Genomic DNA, 17529 nt, shown 5'->3' with positions numbered 1-17529 from the left:
CTGTTGCTTGCAACTAGACACTTGGTCTCATATAGGCGAAGTATAAATGTACAGATAGCATTTGGATATGCAGTTGTAGAGCTTAGGAAATCTGGGGCAGAGATATTCATGGAGGTGGTTAAAGCCATGGGAGTGGATACGACTGCTCTGCTGCTGGGCACGGTAGCTTGCGTCTGTAATCCCAAGGCCGAGGCAGGTGGATATCCTGAGTTCAGGAGTTTGAGACCAGCCTGGCCAACATGGCGAAACCCCATCTCTACTAAAAATACAAAAATTAGTGGGACATGGTGGTAGGTGCCTGTAATTCCAGCTACTCAGGAGGCTGAGGCACAAGAATCGCTTGAACCCAGGAGGCGGAGGTTGCAGTGAGTGGAGATTGCACCACTGCACTCCAGGCTGGGCAACAGAGTGAGATTTTGTCTCAAAAAAAAAAAAAGATTACTCTGCAAGTTGGCATCATGACAATGGAAGAGGACCTGGCCTGGACACTTGAGAAATGGCAGATGAATGGGAACTCACAAAGGAGGTAGAGAACGAGCTAAATGTTCAGCTCTATTCCTAACCCACCAAGGCTCAGCTTGGAGTTTGCTGTTTGGGAAACCAACTCTTCATCCAGCAAAATAAGTCATTTGTTTCTTTAGGCTACATTCTCTTTTAGCTGATATTCCGCTTCTTTAATGCTGCTGCTGCTTCTTTGTCTTCTTAGGGCTGCTCCAGATGACTTCTGTCATTGTGATGCTAATTACAACACCTGCTTATCTAGAGTGGTAATGTCAAATATGTGACACCGTCTTTACCAGTGCCCTTCCAATGCCAACAAACCCTGGTAATCACAGCAGGCATTTTTACCCAACAATAGTACTTTTTCCCAATGAACCTGGATGTACCCCTCAGAATCCTTCTCAACACAGTTCTCCAGACAGCTATAATAAATTCATGAGAGTTAGTTCATGAGATAGAGCCTGATTACTAGCTCAGGACAATATTTTTTCAGTTTACATAACATTTTTAGATACATTATCTCTTTTGCTTTTCTCAACAGCTTTATGAAGTAGTTGCTAGTTCATAAAGGCCCGTTTTAGGGATGAGAAAATGTATATTTCATGAAGATAAATGACTTGACCAAAATTACACATATAAATTATGGGAGAGTCAGAATCTGAACTTAGGGCTCTTGCTTGTAAATTCTAAGCCTTTATCTAAACCAACAAGGTATTTCCCACCTGTGTTTCTTCCCAGTTATGGGAACTATTTAATAAGCCTCAGGGAACAGAGAAAATCAAGAACAGTTGCTAAGCCTCCTGCACTGGCCTAGCAGACAGTACTGGTTACTCTAACTGGGAAATGTTATGTTCTAGATAAAAATACTGCAAAATCCCAATCTCTCATTGAAGTTTGGACAATTTTTTTTTTTTTTTTTTTTTTTTGAGACGGAGTCTCATTCTGTCGCCCAGGCTGGAGTACAGTGGCGCGATCTCAGCTCACTGCAAGCTCTGCTTCCCAGGTTCAGGCCATTCTCCTGCCTCAACCTCCTGAGTAATTGGGCTACAGGCGCCTGCAACCACGCCCAGCTAATTTTTTGTATTTTTAGTAGAGACGGGGTTTCACCATGTTAGCCAGGACGGTCTCGATCTCCTGACCTCGTGATCCGCCCACCTCGGCCTCCCAAAGTGCTGGGATTACAGGCGTGAGCCACCGCCGTGCCTGGCTGGACAATTTTTTAAAATGTATTATTATTTTTTATTTTTTTGAGACAGAGTCTCACTCTGCCACCCAGGCTGGAGTGCAGTGGTGTGATCTCGGCTCACTGCAACCTCTGCCTCCCAGGTTCAAGCGACTACCCCACCACACTTGGCTAATTTTTGTATTTTTAGTAAAGACAGGGTTTCACCATGTTGGTCAGTCTGGTCTTGAACTCCTTACCTCAGGTGATCTGCCCACCTCAACCTCCCAAAGTGCTGGGATTACAGGCAAGAGCCACCACGCATGGCCTTTTTTGTGGGGAGAGGGGACAGAGTCTCGCTCTGTCACCCAGGCTGGAGTGCAGTGGCACGATCTCGTCTCGCTGCAACCTCTGCCTCCCAGGTTCAAGTGATTCCCCTGCCTCAGCCTCCCAAGTAGTTGGGATTACAGGCACCTGCCACCACACCCGGCTAATTTTTGTATTTTCAGTAGAGATGGGGTTCCACCATGTTGGCCACGCTGGTCTTGAACTCCTGACATCAAGAGATCCGCCCACCTCAGCCTCCCAAAGTGCTGGGATTACAGGTGTGAGCCACTGTGCCAGGCCGAAGTTTGGACAAATGTTTGGCTGTATGTTCTAAGAAGCCATGGTGTATGCCAACAGGAGCTAGGAGCACAGTAACCTTTAGACATTGAGGCAGGTTGGCCTTGAATATCTAGAAAGTTGGACCATGGGCAGCCAAGCCATAGCCACTGAGATTTAGGGACAGAATTTTGTTGAATAATTCACAATTTTTTTAAAAAAAGTAAACATGTTCTGATCCTCTAAGGACACACCAGGCCCAGGGAAAGGACCAAACCATGTGTGGTATACACATGGATTAGTATACTGACATCCATTCTAATTGAGAGGCTAGGACTACAAATGGCATTTTCCATACCCCCTTGTAGCTACCGTACAAAATGGCAATTACTTTCAACCAACCAAATGTACTTGCATGTGGTGTTGAATTTTGTAGGGAGAGCAATGTGGCAGCAATGGTGGTAGAGGCTGTATGGAACTGGAGGCTGCCAGTGATTTCCTGGTTTGGGAGGTAGCTTCCTGGAGGTGGCTGGGGTGGCAGCTTCCTGCTTCTGAAGCTTCTTGATCATGCAGAAGCAGAAGGTCCCTTGGCTGCACAGTTCTGTGTTGTGGTTTTGGGAGTCCTTCCGGAAGGTTCATTCTAGTGTCTATTTCTTTAGGGCCTCCAGTGATTCTGTGATCTGTCTTTAACATGTAATAAATACCTTTCTGTTTAAACTAGCTGGGGCAGATTCTGTGGTCTGCAACTGAGAACGCTGACCCACACCCCACGCCCGGGAGAAATATGTCTGCTTGTACTTAGATTCTTCCTGGTAATTCAGAGGCCTTCAGAGAAGCACATTCTGAGCATGAAGCTGACTTGTTGCCCTCCGCCAGGATTCGGATTGTGCCACTGCTCTGGTTCCAGCAAAGTGGCCGTGTTCTTTCTGAAATAGAAGCCCAGCCCTGCTGGGAGATATACCAGCTTCCAGCTGGGGAGGTAGTTACTCTTCCTAATATCCCTGTCAGAAAGGAAACAAGAGGGATGAAGTGTTCATGCTGTTCCTAGAAAGAAAGTAGAGAACCATACTTGAATACCTCTTTCAATAACCCTTGCCCAGGGGCTTCTTTCTCTGAGTCAGCAGTCCCATGGTTAGGAGGGATGTGTGTGTGTGTGTGTCTGTGTGCACGTGTGTGTGTATGAAAGACCAATCCCTGGGGGCATTTGTATGAATGAAGTACTGGGTCTTGCCCCTTATATTAACCATGTCTTTTATTTCTGTATTCTGATGCTTTGACATCTTGGGTCCTCCTTGACTCTAGAGGGACTGCCCTCCTAGGGTTATTCAAATACAAACCAACCAATCCAGAGTCCCCCCTCCCAACCATCTCCTTTACTGGACTCTCACACTCCCTGTCCTAACTCCAGGGCCAGGTACCAAATAGCTAGAGATAGCCCCTATACCCCAGAACCCCTTGTAATTATTCAAAGCAGCCAATTCCAACACTGTCTCCCTGATTCCTTCCTATAGAAACCACAACAAAGGCTCTTGTCCACATTTTTCTCTCTCTCCCTCTGCCTTCAGCCTAGCCCTGGTGCTTTCTTGTGTGTTCCCCATGGTGTGGCATGCCCCGCTTTTTTTTTCCTTTTCTTTTTTTGAGATGGAGTCTCGCTCCGTCACCCAGGCTGGAGTGCAGTGGCACAATCTCAGCTCACTGCAACCTCCGCCACCCGGGTTCAAGCAATTCTCCTGCCTCAGCCTCCCGAGTAGCTGGGACTACAGGCGTCCGCCATCATGCCTGGCTAATTTTTTGTGTTTTTAGTAGAGACGGGGTTTCACCATGTTAGCCAGGATGGTCTCGATCTCCTGACCTCATGATCTGCCTGCCTCGGCCTCCCAAAGTGCTGGGACTACAGGTGTGAGCCAGTGCGCCCAGCTGGCATGCCCCCTTCTTATGGGATCTGGGAGTATAACAAAATATCTTTCCAATGGCAGTTGTCTGTTGGGTTTGCCATACCTAAACAATAATAAAACCTACATTGTAAAGTGCACCTTTATTCATTCATTCCATCCATTTAAAGCAGCGGTCTCCAACAATTTTGGCACCAGGGACTGGTTTTGTGGAAGACAATTTTTCCAGGGATGGCGTGTGTGTGTGCAGGGGATGGTTTGAGGATGATTCAAGTGCATTACGTTTATTGTGCACTTTGTTTCTGTTATTATTACATTGTAATATATAATGAAATAATTATACAACTCACCATAACGTAGATTCAGTGGGACCCCTGAGCTTGTTTTCCTGCAACTAGACGGTCCCATCTGGGGGTGACAGGAGACAGTGACAGATCATCAGGCATTAGATTCTCATAAGCAAAATCTAGATTTGTCACATGTGCAGTTCACAATAGGGTTTGTGCTCCCGTGAGAATCTGATGCCGCCACTGATCTGACAGGAGGCAGAGCTCAGGTGGGAATACTAGTGATGGAGAGCAGCTGTAAATACAGATGATGCCTTGTTCGCTTGCCTGCCAGTCACCTCCTGCTGTGTGGCCTGGTTCCTAACAGATGGTGGACCAGTACCAGTCCATGACCTAGAGGCTGGGAACCCCTGATTTAAAGAATGTCTGTTTAGGCCTCTTAAACGCCAGGCACAATTCTAGGAATATAGAATTCTGTGATGAGCAAATCAGACACTGGAGCTGCCTTTAAGAAGTGTAAGTAGGGCAGGCTGAGTGTCGTGGCTCACGCCTGTAATCCTAGCACTTTGGGAGGCTGAGGTGGGTGGATCACTTGAGCTCAGGAGTTCGAGACCAGCCTGGTCAACATGGTGAAACCTCGTCTCTACTAAAAATACATAAATTAGCAGGATGTGGTGGCGGGAGCCTGTAATCCCAGCTACTCGGGAGGCTGAGGCAGGAGAATCGCTTGAACCCGGGAAGCAGAGGTTGCGGTGAGCCAAGATTGCGCCACTGCACTCCAGCCTGGGCAACAGAGCAACACTCCATCACACACACACACACACACACACACACACACACACACATACACGAAGAATAAGTAGGGCAGCCCGGGTGCGGTGCCTCACGCTTATAATCCCAGCACTCTGGGAGGTTGAAGCGGGTGGATCACTTGAGGTCAGGAGTTCGAGACCAGCCTGGCTAATGTGGTGAAACTCTGCCTCTACTAAAAATACAAAAATTAGCCAGGCGTGGCAGCGCGTGACTGTAGTCCCAGCTACTTGGGAAGTGGAGGCAGGAAAATGGCTTGAAGCTGGGAGGTGGAGGCTGCAGTGAGCTGAGATCGCACCATTGCACTCCAGCCTGGGTGACAGAGCGAGACTCCATCTCAAAAAACAAGTATAAGTAGGGCAGACAGACATGAGACAAATAATAAAAAAAAACATATAATTTTAAAATATGACAAATTATATGAAGAAAAACATTACAGGTTACTATGTCAATATAAGAAAGCAGGATGTGGGTCGGGTGCAGTGGCTCATACCTGTAATCCCAGCACTTTGGGATGCTGAGGCGGGCAGATTGCCTGAAGTCAGGAGTTCAAGACCAGTCTGGCCAACATGGTGAAACTCCATCTCTACTAAAAATACAAAAAAATTAGCCAGGCGTGGTGGTGTGCGCCTGTAATCCCAGCTACTCGGGAGGCTGATGCAAGGGAATTGCTTGAACCAGGGAGGTAGAGGTTTCAGTGAGCCGAGATCGCGCCACTGCACTCCAGCCTGGGTGACAGAGCAAGACTCTGTCTCAAAAAAAAAAAGAAGAAAACAGGATGTGGCTACTAAACTAAAGCCTGAAGCATGAGCTAAGTGAGAATAACATGTGCAAAGGCCCTGAGGCAGGAAAGAGGTTGTGTTAGAGGAGAGAAGAGAGGGTTAGGATGGCTGAAAGATCAAGAGTAAAAAGTGAACATCAGATGGCTCCAGAGAGACTGGCAGGACTAGATCATGTAAAGCTTTGAAGGTCATCTTAAGGATTTTGAAATTCTTCCTTAAAGTAATGAGAAAGCCTAGACGGGACAAAATGGGAGCAGGAAGAACAACAGGAAGACAAGTGCGAAAGTGCAAAAGAGCTGTGGACTGGGATTGGGGCACGAGGGATCAAGGAAAGTGGATGAATTTGAAATTTATTTGAAATTGGAATTGACGAGACTTGGTGATGGTTGAATGTGGGAGTGCTGGGGAGGGAGGAGTGGAGGCTACATTGCATCACTGTTTAAACCTGGGCTTGCAGCAGCCTCTGCAAGGCATGTGGGGAGTAGGATTCTTGGTCCATATGGCCCAAGTTTCTCGTGTCAGCAGCTGTACACTTACCAGAGAAGCAGGTCCTGGAGGAGCTCCAGGCCCAGCTCCTGAGCCCAGACTGTCTTCCTAAGGGTCTCAGTGATGCTGGCAGAAGTGGGAAAGCACCTGTTGATCGGCCTCCCTGCCTGCTGCTAGACCCCTGACACGAAAAGACTTGGACCAGGGACCTGTACCCCGAGCTTACCTCTGCTGCCACCTCAGCAGAATGGAGGGCTTCAGAGGGGAAAAAGAGCTGTGGGGTAATAGCATATAAATGTTTGGCCATAATTTTCCTCCTTTTTCCTTCCTATCTTTATGTTCCTTAGAAGAAATCATTTGCCCTTTTTGGCGGGTGGGGGTAGAACTACTTTTCCAGGACTAAATAAGATATCCTTCCTCCAGGGAGTACAAATTAGGTATTCTCTAAAAGTAACAAAGATGACCAAAATAAGGACTTTGAATGCTATTTATTGCAAAGACTATCCTGGTTTAAGCATACCTCTCTGGGAGACAAGGATATCACAGTATGAAGATCCACTCTCCACTTTGCTGTGCTCTGTGTCCCAGGAGGCCAACCTGGATGGGTGGCATCAGTGGCACCTTTGCCCTTCATCTCCTGGTTGGGCTTGGTCAGTGGACAATATTGGCAGGAGATGGGAAGGTGGGAGGTTTCCTTCCTACCATATTGTTGTGAGTTGGCTGCATCCTTTTAGGGGTCATAGCTTCTAACAGTTGTTCCTCTTGATACCCTTCCTGTGTTCTGATAACTAGTCCTTCACCCTTGCCTCTTCAGCCTTAGTGGGGGTAATAGCTCCAGGCTGTTACTGGCCCTGGCATACAGCACTACTTGTGCCTCATATGTTTTCTTAAACCATGCTCATACCTTTTGTATATACAGTTGCTTTTTTAAACTCTTCTCAAATTGCCCTGTTAAAATACACCATCTAGGGCTGGGCACAGTGGTTCACACCTGTAATCCCAGCACTCTGGGAGGCCAACGTGGGCAGATTGTTTGAGCCCAGGAGGCTGAGACCGACCTGGGAAACATAGCGAGACTCCATCTCTACAAAAAATTAGAAAAATTAGCTGGGCATGGTGTCATGTGCCTGTAGTTGCAGTTACTTATGAGGCTAAGGTGGGAGGATTGCCTGAGCTCAGGAGTTCCAGGCTGCAGTGAGCTGTGTTTGCGCCACTGCACTCCAGCCTGGGTGACAAAATTAGACCATGTCTCAAAAATAAATAAAAATGAAATAAAATAAAGCATACCATCTGTTTCCCACCAAGATCTTGACTGATAAGTAAGTTACAACCTTTCTAGAGTTCAATTTCCCCATTTATAAATTCTTTCTAGCTTTAACATTTCAATCATCATACACTTTCTAAATAAAGACAATCTTTTTTTTTTTAAAGAAGCACTTGTGTTTTTAAAAAACTGACTCCTGACTTCTGGTTTCCAGTCCGACATGTATGGAACTTGGAAGTCAGCACTCTGTCCTAACAAGTAAAAAGCTGAACAAACTGAAAAAAAAAACATCCCTTCTTTTGTTCTGTTAGAAAAGTAAGGTCACATAGCAAACTGCTGCCCCCAAAATTGGAGAGATAGGCAAATGCAGAGAATCACAATTTACTGTAATAGAAACTTCCACAGGAACCTGTACCAGGATAGGAAAATCTGAATTGTAATTCAAGAATTGCTGGAGACTCAGAGTGGCAAGTTTGACAGTTAATTCCAGGAAGACTCATTCAGGGGGGCCGCCATACTTTTGAGTTTTACCTCCAGGAGTTCTAACAGGTTCTCACAATGATTATCAGAGAAAAATACCCTTGTGCTTCTAGCAGGGAGAGGGGAAAACAAACCATTTTGAAATATATAAGAATATTCTGTCATTCTCTCTCTCTTGCTTTTTTTTTTTTTTTTTTTTAATAAAAGTCTCACTCTGTCACCCAGGCTGGAGTACAGCAGCATAATCCTGGCTCACTAGTCTCCACCTCCCAGGCTCAAGGGATCCTCCTGCTTAGCCTCCCAAGTAGCTGGGACTATGGGTGTGTACCACCACACTCAGCTAATGTTTTTTGTTGAGATGGGGTCTTGCCATATTGGCCAGGCTGGTCTCAAACTCCTGGCCTGAAACAATCCTCCTGCCTTGGCTTCTCAAAGTGCTGGAATTGGAGACTTGAGCCACCGTGCCTGGCTGCCTTCTGTTATCCTTAAAAAGGCCTGCACTCAGAGAAACGACTTCACCATTGTCTGGGGTTTTATCAGAGCCTAGCCAATCAGGGGAGAGAAAAATGCCCAACTCCAGCCCTCTTTAGCCTTCTATCTGATAGAAGAAAAATACCCAACCTCAACCCACTATAGCCGCCATGTCTCACCTAGATTGGGGGGGAAAAACCTGAGAAGTACTTGTGAAGTTCACAGTCCAGAGGCACAGGCTCACTAAAAGACCGAGATCCAGTCACAGGACTATATAATGCTTCCCTTCCCCTCATGCCACACCTTGCCACCACATCACTAAAGGCTTATTTATCTCAGTTTCTTCTACAAGGCATACTAAAAGGCAAAAACACAGTTTGCAGAGACAGAGCAAGCATCAGAACCAGACTCAGATATGCAGGGACACTGGAACTATTAGACCACGAATTTATTTTTATTTTATTTTATTTTATTTTTTGAGATGGAGTCTCACACTGTCACCCGGGCTGGTGTGCAGTGGTGCAATCTTGGCTTACTGCCACCTCTGCCTCCTGGGTTCAAGCAATTCTCCTGCTTCAGCCTCCTGAGTAGCTGGGACTACAGGCATGCACCAGCACACCTGGCTAATTTCTGTATTTTTAGTACAGACAGGGTTTCACTGTGTTGGCCAGGCTGGTCTCAAACTCCTGACCTCGTGATCCGCCCACCTCGGCCTCTCAAAGTGCTGGGATTACAGCCACTGCGCCCAGCCCAGACCAGGAATTTAAAAGAACTGTGATGAATATGCTAAGGGATCTAATGGATAAAGTAGAAAGCATGCAAGAACAGATGGGCAATGCAGAGACATGGAAATTCTAGGAAAGAATAAAAAGTAAATGCTAGAGATCAAAAACATTATAACAGAAATAAAGAATGCCTTTGACGGGCTCATTAGTAATGTGCATAAGGCTGAGGAAAGACTCTCTCAGCTTAAAGATATGTCAATAGAAACTTCTGAAATGAAAAAGCAAAGAGAAAATAGTCCGAAAAAAAAACAAAAAGAAACTCAGGATGCTGAGTTGGGAGGATCACTCAAGCCCAAGAGGCGGAGGTTGCAGAGAGCCGAGATCCGGCCACTGCACTCCAGCCTGGGCAACAGAGCAAGACCCTGTCTCTTTAAAAAAAAAAAAAAAGCTGGGCACACTGGCTCATGCCTGTAATTCCAGGACTTTGGGAGGCCAAGGCAGGCAGATCACTTGAGGTCCCGAGTTTGAGACCAGCCTGGCAAACATGGCGAACTCTGCCTCTACTAAAAATATAAAAATTAGCCAGGCATGGTGGTGCATGCCTGTAGTCCCAGCTACTTGGGAGGCTGAGGCAGGAGAATCACTTGAATCCAGGAGGCAGAAGTTGCAGTGAACTGAGATTGTGCCACTGCATTCTAGCCTGGGCAAACTCCATCTCAAAAAAAAAAAAAATCATCAAAATTAAAAGTCTGTTCTTTGAAAAGATCAATAAAATCAATAAGCTTCTAGCCAGGCTAAAAAAAAAAAAAAGAGTTGACAAATTATTAATATCAGAAGTGAAAGATACCTCTTTCACTTCTGATATTAATAATTACATATCCCATGAACATTAAGAGGCTAAGAAAGGAATATTATGAACAACTATGCCCAGGCATTTGACAAACTAGATGAAATGGGCAAATTCCTTGAAAGATACAACCTGCCAAAACATATGAAGAGAAACAGACAATCTGAATGGGCCAGTATCTATTAAAGAACTTGAATCAGCCAGGCATGGTGGCTCACGCCTGTAATCCTAGCACTTTGGGAGGACGAGGTGAGCGGATCATGAGGTCAGGAGTTCGAGAACAGCCTGACCAACATGGCGAATCCCTACTTAAAATACAAAAATTAGCCGGGCGTGGTGGCACGTGCCTGTAATCCCAGCTACTCAGGAGGCTGAGGCAGGAGAATTGCTTTAACCCAGGAGGTGGAGCGTGCAGTGAGCCGAGATCACGCCACTGCACTCCAGCCTGGGTGACAGAGCAAGACTCTGTCTCAGAAAAAAAAAAAAAAAGTTGAATCAATGATTAATAATTTTCTGTAACAGAAAGCATCAGGCCCAGATGAGTTCACTGGTGAATTCTATCAAATATTTAAGGAAGAAATTATTCTGACTCTCTAATCTCTTTCAGAAGATAGAAGCAGAGGGAATACTTCCTAGCTCATTCTGTGAGGTCAATATTACCTTAATATCAAAACAAGACAAAGAAAAGAAAACTACAGACCAATATTTCTCATGAATATTAATGCAAAAATACTCAACACCATATTAACAAATCAAATACGACAATGTGTAAAAAGAATTGTATGCCATAACCAGGGCCAGGCTTGGTGGCTCACACATGTAATCCCAGCACTTTGGGAGGCCAAGGGGGCAGATCTCCTGAGGTCAGGAATTCGAGACCAGCCTGGTCAACATGTGAAAACCCCATCTCTACTAAAAAATACAAACATTAGCTGGGCGTGGTGGTGCACACCTGTAGTCCCAGCTACTTGGGAGGCTGAGGCAGGAGAATTGCTTGGACCTGGGAGGCGGAGGTTGCAGTGACCTGAGATCGCGTCATTGCACTCCAGCCTGGGTGACGAGGGAAACTTCATCTCAAAAAACAAAACAAAACAAAACAAAACAAAACAAAACAAAACAGGCCGGGTGCAGTGGCTCACGCCAGTAATCCCAGCACTTTGGGAGGCTGAGGCGGGTGGATCACGAGGTCAGGAGTTCAAGACCAGCCTGGCCAACATAGTGAAACCCTGTCTCTACTAAAAATACAAAAATTAGCTGGGCATGGTGGCACGCACCTGTAGTCCCAGCTACTCTAGAGGCTGAGGCAGGAGAATCGCTGGAACCTGGGAGGTGGAGGTTGCTGTGAGCTGGGATCACACCACTGCACTCCAGCCTGGGTGACAGAGTGAGACTTCATCTCAAAAACAAAACAAAACAAAAGAATTATATACCATGACCAAATGGAATTACCCAAGGTATCGACATTCAAAAACTCAATCACTATAATCCATCACATCAACAGAGAAAGAAAAATCACCAGATTACATCAATAGATACAAAAAAAAAATTGACTAAGTCCGATACCCATTTATGATAAAAACTCTCACCAAACTAGGAATAGAAGAGAACTTCCTCTATTTGATAAAGAACATTAAGAAAACCCTATAGCTAGCACCTATTAATGGTGAGAAACAAGAAGCTTTCTCAGCTCAGAAACAAGGTAAGGGTGTCCTCTTTCACTTCTCTTTTTCAGTGTTGTGTCCGGAATTGGTGGGTTCTTGGTCTCACTGTGTCCAGAATTGGTAGGTTCTTGGTCTCACTGACTTCAAGAATGAAGCCGCGGACCCTCACGGTGAGTGTTACAGTTCTTAAAGGCGGCGTGTCCGGAGTTTGTTCCTTCTGATGTTCAGATGTGTTCAGAGTTTCTTCCTTCTGGTGGGTTCGTGGTCTCGCTGGCTCAGGAGTGAAGCTGCAGACCTTCACGGTGAGTGTTACAGCTCTTAAGGCGGCGTGTCTGGAGTTGTTCATTCCTCCCAGTGGGCTCGTGGTCTCACTGGCTTCAGGAGTGAAGCTGCAGACCTTCGCGGTGAGTGTTACAGCTCATAAAGGCAGTGTGGACCCAAAGAGTAACCAGCAGCAAGATTTATTGCAAAGAGCAAAAGAACAAAGCTTCCACAGTGTGGAAAGGGACCCTAGTGGGTTGCTACTGCTAGCTCGGGCAGCCTGCTTTTATTCTCTTATCTGGCCCCACCCACATCCTGCTGATTGGTAGAGCCCAGTGGTCGGTCTTGACAGGGCGCTGCTTGGTGCGTTTACAATCCCTGAGCTAGACACAAAGGTTCTCCACGTCCCCACCAGATTAGCTAGATACAGTGTCCACACAAAGGTTTTCCAAGTCCCCTGGTAGTAGCTAGATACAGAGTGTTGATTGGTGTATTCACAAACCCTGAGCTAGACACAGGGTGCTGATTGGTGTGTTTACAAACCTTGAGCTAGATACAGAGTGCTGACTGGTATATTTACAATCCCTGAACTAGACATAAAGGTTCTCCAAGGCCCCACCAGAGTAGCTAGATACAGAGTGTCGATTGGTGCATTCACAAACCCTGAGGTAGACATAAAGGTTCTCCACGTCCCCACCAGACTCAGGAGCCCAGCTGGCTTCACCCAGTGGATCCCGCACTGGGGCTGCAGGTGGAGCTGCCTGCCAGTCCCCCGCCGTGCACCCGCACTCCTCAGCCCTTGGGTGGTCAATGGGACTGGGTGCCCTGGAGCAGGGGACGGCACTCGTCGGGGAGGCTCAGGCCGCACAGGAGCCCACGGAGGGCGGGGAGGCTCAGGCATGGCGGGCGACAGGTCCCAAACCCTGCCCCGCCAGAAGGCAGCTAAGGCCCGGCATGAAATTGAGCACAGCAGCTGCTGGCCCAGGTGCTAAGCCCCTCACTGCCCAGGGCCAGTGGGGCCCGCAGGCCGCTCTGAGTGCAGGGTCCGCCGAGCCCACGCCCACCCGGAACTCGCGCTGGCCCGCAAGCACAGCGCGCAGCCCCGGTTCCCCCACGCGCCTCTCCTTCCACACCTCCTCACAAGCTGAGGGAGCCGGCTCCGGCCTTGGCCAGCCCAGAAAGGGGCTCCCACAGTGCAGCAGCGGGCTGAAGGGCTCCTCAAGTGCCGCCAAAGTGGGAGCCCAGGCAGAGGAGGTGCGAGAGCGAGCGAGGGCTGTGAGGACTGCCAGCACACTGTCACCTCTCAGTGTCATACTGGAAGATCTAATAATGTAATAAGACCAGAAAAGAAAATATGTACTGATTAAGAAGGAATATTAAACTGTCTTTGTTCTCAGATGATATGATTGTTTACGTAGAAAATCTAAAAGAGCCAGGGTGGTGGCTCACACCTGTAATCCCAGCACTTTGGGAGGCCAAGGTAGGGAGATCACTTGAGGCCAGGAGTTCGAGACCAGCCTGGCCAACATGGAGAAACCCCGTCTTTTCTAAAAATACGAAAATTAGCGAGGCATGGGGGTGCATGCCTGTAATCCCAGCTACTCAGGAGGCTGAGGCACAAGAATCACTTGAACCCAGGAGGCAGAGGTTGCAGTGAGCCGGGGTTGCACCACTGCACTCCAGCCTGGGTGACAGAGTAAGACTGTCTCAATTAAAAAAAAAAAAGAGAGAAAGAAAAGAAAATCTGAAAGAATAGATTTAAAAAAAAACCCCGGAGCTAATAAGTGCTTATAGCAGCTTTGCAGGATATAAGGTTAATACAAAAAAGTCAATCACTTTCCTATATACAACTATTAGAATTTGAAATTAAAAACACAATATCATTTATATTAGCACCTCAAAAAATGAAATAATTAAGTGTAAATCTAACAAAATATGCACAAGATTTATGTGAGAAAAACTATAAAACTCTGCTGAAAGAAATCAAATAACTAAATAAAATGGAGATATATTCCATAGTCATTCATAGGAAGATCCGATATTGTCAATATATTGGTTCTTGCCAACTTGATCTATAATTTCAATGCAGTCCCAATGGTATAAGTTGGATGTTTGTCTCCTTTAAATCTCATGCTAAAATACTATTCCCAGTGTTGGAGGTGGGGCCTGGGAGGTGATTGGATTGTGGGGGCGGATGTCTCAAGAATGTTTTATCACTTTCCCATTGGTGAGAATTGAATTCTTGCTCAAGATCTGGTTGTTTAAAAATCTAGGCCCTCCCCCACTGGCTCACTTGCTCTTACTCTAGTCATGTTACATGCCTGCTCCCACTTCGCCTTATGCCATGATTGTAAGCTTCCTGAAGTCCTCACCAGAAGCCAAGCAGATGTTGGTGCCATGCTTTTATAGCCTGCAGAACTGTGAGCCAATTAAACCTCTTTTCTTCATAAATTACTCAGTCTGAGGTATTCCTTTACACCAAAGCAAGAATGGCCAAATACACCCAATCAATATCCCAGCAAGTTATTTTCTGCATATTGCCAAACTGATTCTAAAATTTATATGGAGAGGCAAGAGACTTAGGATAGCCAACACAATATTGAAGGAGGAGAACATAGTTGGAAGACTGACATTACCCAACTTCAAGACTAATTATTAAAGCTACACTAATCAAGATAGTATGGTATTGGTGAAAGAATAGACAAATATGTCAATGGAACAGAATAGAGCCCAGAAATAGAGCCAAATAAATACAGTCAACTGACCTTTGACAAAGCGACAAAGCAATACAATGAAGCAAAGATATTGTTTTCAACAAATTGCGCTGAAGAACTGGCCAAACACTTGAAAAAACATCTAGGCAAAGATCTTACATGTTCCACAAAAATTAACTCAAAATGGATTATAGGCCCAAATGTAAAATGCAAAATCATAGAACTCCTAGAAGACAACAAGAGAAAATCTATGTGACATTGGGTATTGGGTATTGGTTATGGTGAAGACTTTTTTACATAAAACACCAAAGGCACAACCCATGAAATAAATAATTGATAAGCTGGGATTCATTAAAATTTTAAAAGTTCTGTTCTGTGAAAGACCCTGTTAAGAGAATGAGAAGACAAGCCAAGGATGCAAGAAAATATTTGCAAAAGACATAGTTGATAAACTGTTGTTATCCAAAATATACAAAGAACTCGTAAGGCTGGGCGCGGTGGCTCACACCTATAATCCTGCACTTCAGGAGGCTGAGGCGGGCAGATCACAGGTCAGGAGAGCGAGACCATCCTGGCCAACACAGTTAAACCCCACCTCTACTAAAAATACAAAAAATTAGCTAGGCATGGTGGTGGGCGCTTGTAGTCCCAGCTACTCTGGAGGCTGAGGCAGGAGAATGGCATGAACCCTGGAGGTGGAGGTTGCAGTGAGCCCAGATTGCGCCACTGCACTCCAGCCTGGGTGACAGAGCAAGACTCCGTCTCAAAAAAAAAATAGGCTGAGTGTGGTGGCTCACACCTGTAATCCCAGCACTTCGGGAGGCCGAGGTGGGCAGATCACAAGGTCAGAAGTTTGAGACCAGCCTTGCCAACATGGTGAAACCCTGTGTCTACTAAAAATACAAAAAATTAGCTGGGCGTGGCGGCGGGCGCCTGTAATCCCAGCTACTTGAGAGGCTGAGACTGGAGAATCGCTTGAACCCGGGAGGCGGAGGTTGCCACGAGACCGTGTCATTACACTCCAGCCTGGCGACAGAGCAAGACTCCATCTCAAAAAAAAAAAAGAACTCTTAAAACTCAACCATAAGAACAAACAAACTGGTTAAAAAATGGGGAAGCAGGCCGGGTGCAGTGGCTCAGGCCTGTAATCCCAGTACTTTGGGAGGCCAAGGCTGGTGGAGGGTTTGAGGTCAGGAGTTCGAGACCAGCCTGACCAACATGCTGAAACCCCATGTCTAATCAAAATACAAAATTAGCCAGGCGTGGTGGCGCATGCCTGTAATCCCAGCTTCTCAGGAGGCTGGGGCAGGAGAATTGCTTGAACCTGGGAGGCGGAGGCGGTGAGCTGAGATTGTGCCATTGCACTCCAGCCTGGACAACAAGAGCGAAACTCTGTCTCAAAAGAAAAAAAAAAGTTGCTGAGCTCTCTTCCAAAAGTGGCTGTACCATTTTGTATTCCTGTTAGTAATGAGTGAGACCTCCTGATGCTCCATATTCTCGCCAGCATTTGGTGTTGTCTGTGTTTTGGATTGGAGCCATTCTAATAGGTGTGTAGTGGTATCACGTTGTTTTAATTGGTAATTCCCTTATGACAGATGTGAGCATCTTTTTATATATTTATTTGCCACCTGTATATCTTCTTTGGTGAGGTGAGGTCGAACTCCTGACCTCAGGTGATCTGCCCATCTCGACCTCCAAAAGTGCTGGGATTACAGGCATGAGCCACCATGCCCAGCCAAGCTTGGCAATTTCTTACACAGCACAACATAGACTTATCATATGATTCGGCAATCATGCTCCTAATTTGCCTGAATGGTTAAAAACTTTGTCCACACAAAAACCTGCACATGAATGTTCACAGCAGCTTTATTAATAATTGCCAAAACTTGGAAGCAATCAAGATGCCCTTTAATAGATGAATGGATAAATAAACTGTGATACATCTAGAAAAAATGATGTTATTTAGTAATAAAGATAAATGATTTATCAAGCCATAAAAAGATAAGAAGGGACCCTAAATATTACTAAGTGGAAGGAACCAATCTGAAAAGGCCACAGACTGTATCATTCCAACTATATGACATTCTAGAAAGGGAAAACTATGGAGCCAGTAAAGAGGTCAGTGTTTGCCAGGGGTTAGGGAGTAGGGAGGGATGAATAGGCAGAGCACAGAGGATTTTTACGGTAATGAAACTATTCTGTATAATATTATATTGATGGGTGCATGTTATTATACATTTGTCCAAACTCATAGAATGTTCAGCACCAAAAGTGAATTTAGACTTTGGGTGATAATAATGTGTCAATGTAGGTTCATCAAATGTAACAAATGTATCATCCTGGAGTGGGATGTTGTTAGTGGGAAAGGCTGTGAGGATACAAAAACAGGAAGTGAATGGTAAATTTCGGTACCTTCTGTTCAATTTCGCTGAGAACCTAAACTACTAAAAAATAAAGTCTGTTTAAGAAAGAGTCAACTGACTCCCTCTCTCGCCTCTAGCTATCTTGTTCCCTGCCACCCCGGGGCATGCAGAACTAATTTTTTTGTTGCTAAAGAAATGGGCTGGTTGTTTTTAAAAAGTT

At 45.8% G+C, this 17529-nt stretch overlaps 1 protein-coding gene across 1 annotated transcript in view; it reads left to right on the top strand.

Moving 5' to 3' along the window:
• Positions 1-11981: 11981 nt before the first annotated feature.
• Positions 11982-17529, top strand: part of BCL2A1 (BCL2 related protein A1) — a 61078-nt gene continuing 55530 nt past the window's right edge. The window contains exon 1 of the transcript XR_010131054.1: positions 11982-12141. The gene's annotated coding sequence lies outside the window, so the exon portion shown is untranslated. The remainder of the gene's footprint in view (positions 12142-17529) is intronic.

The sequence above is a fragment of the Gorilla gorilla genome, chromosome 16, assembly GCF_029281585.2.
Source record: "Gorilla gorilla gorilla isolate KB3781 chromosome 16, NHGRI_mGorGor1-v2.1_pri, whole genome shotgun sequence".
NCBI lineage: Eukaryota > Metazoa > Chordata > Mammalia > Primates > Hominidae > Gorilla > Gorilla gorilla.
This window is presented reverse-complemented; position numbering and strand designations above follow the sequence as displayed.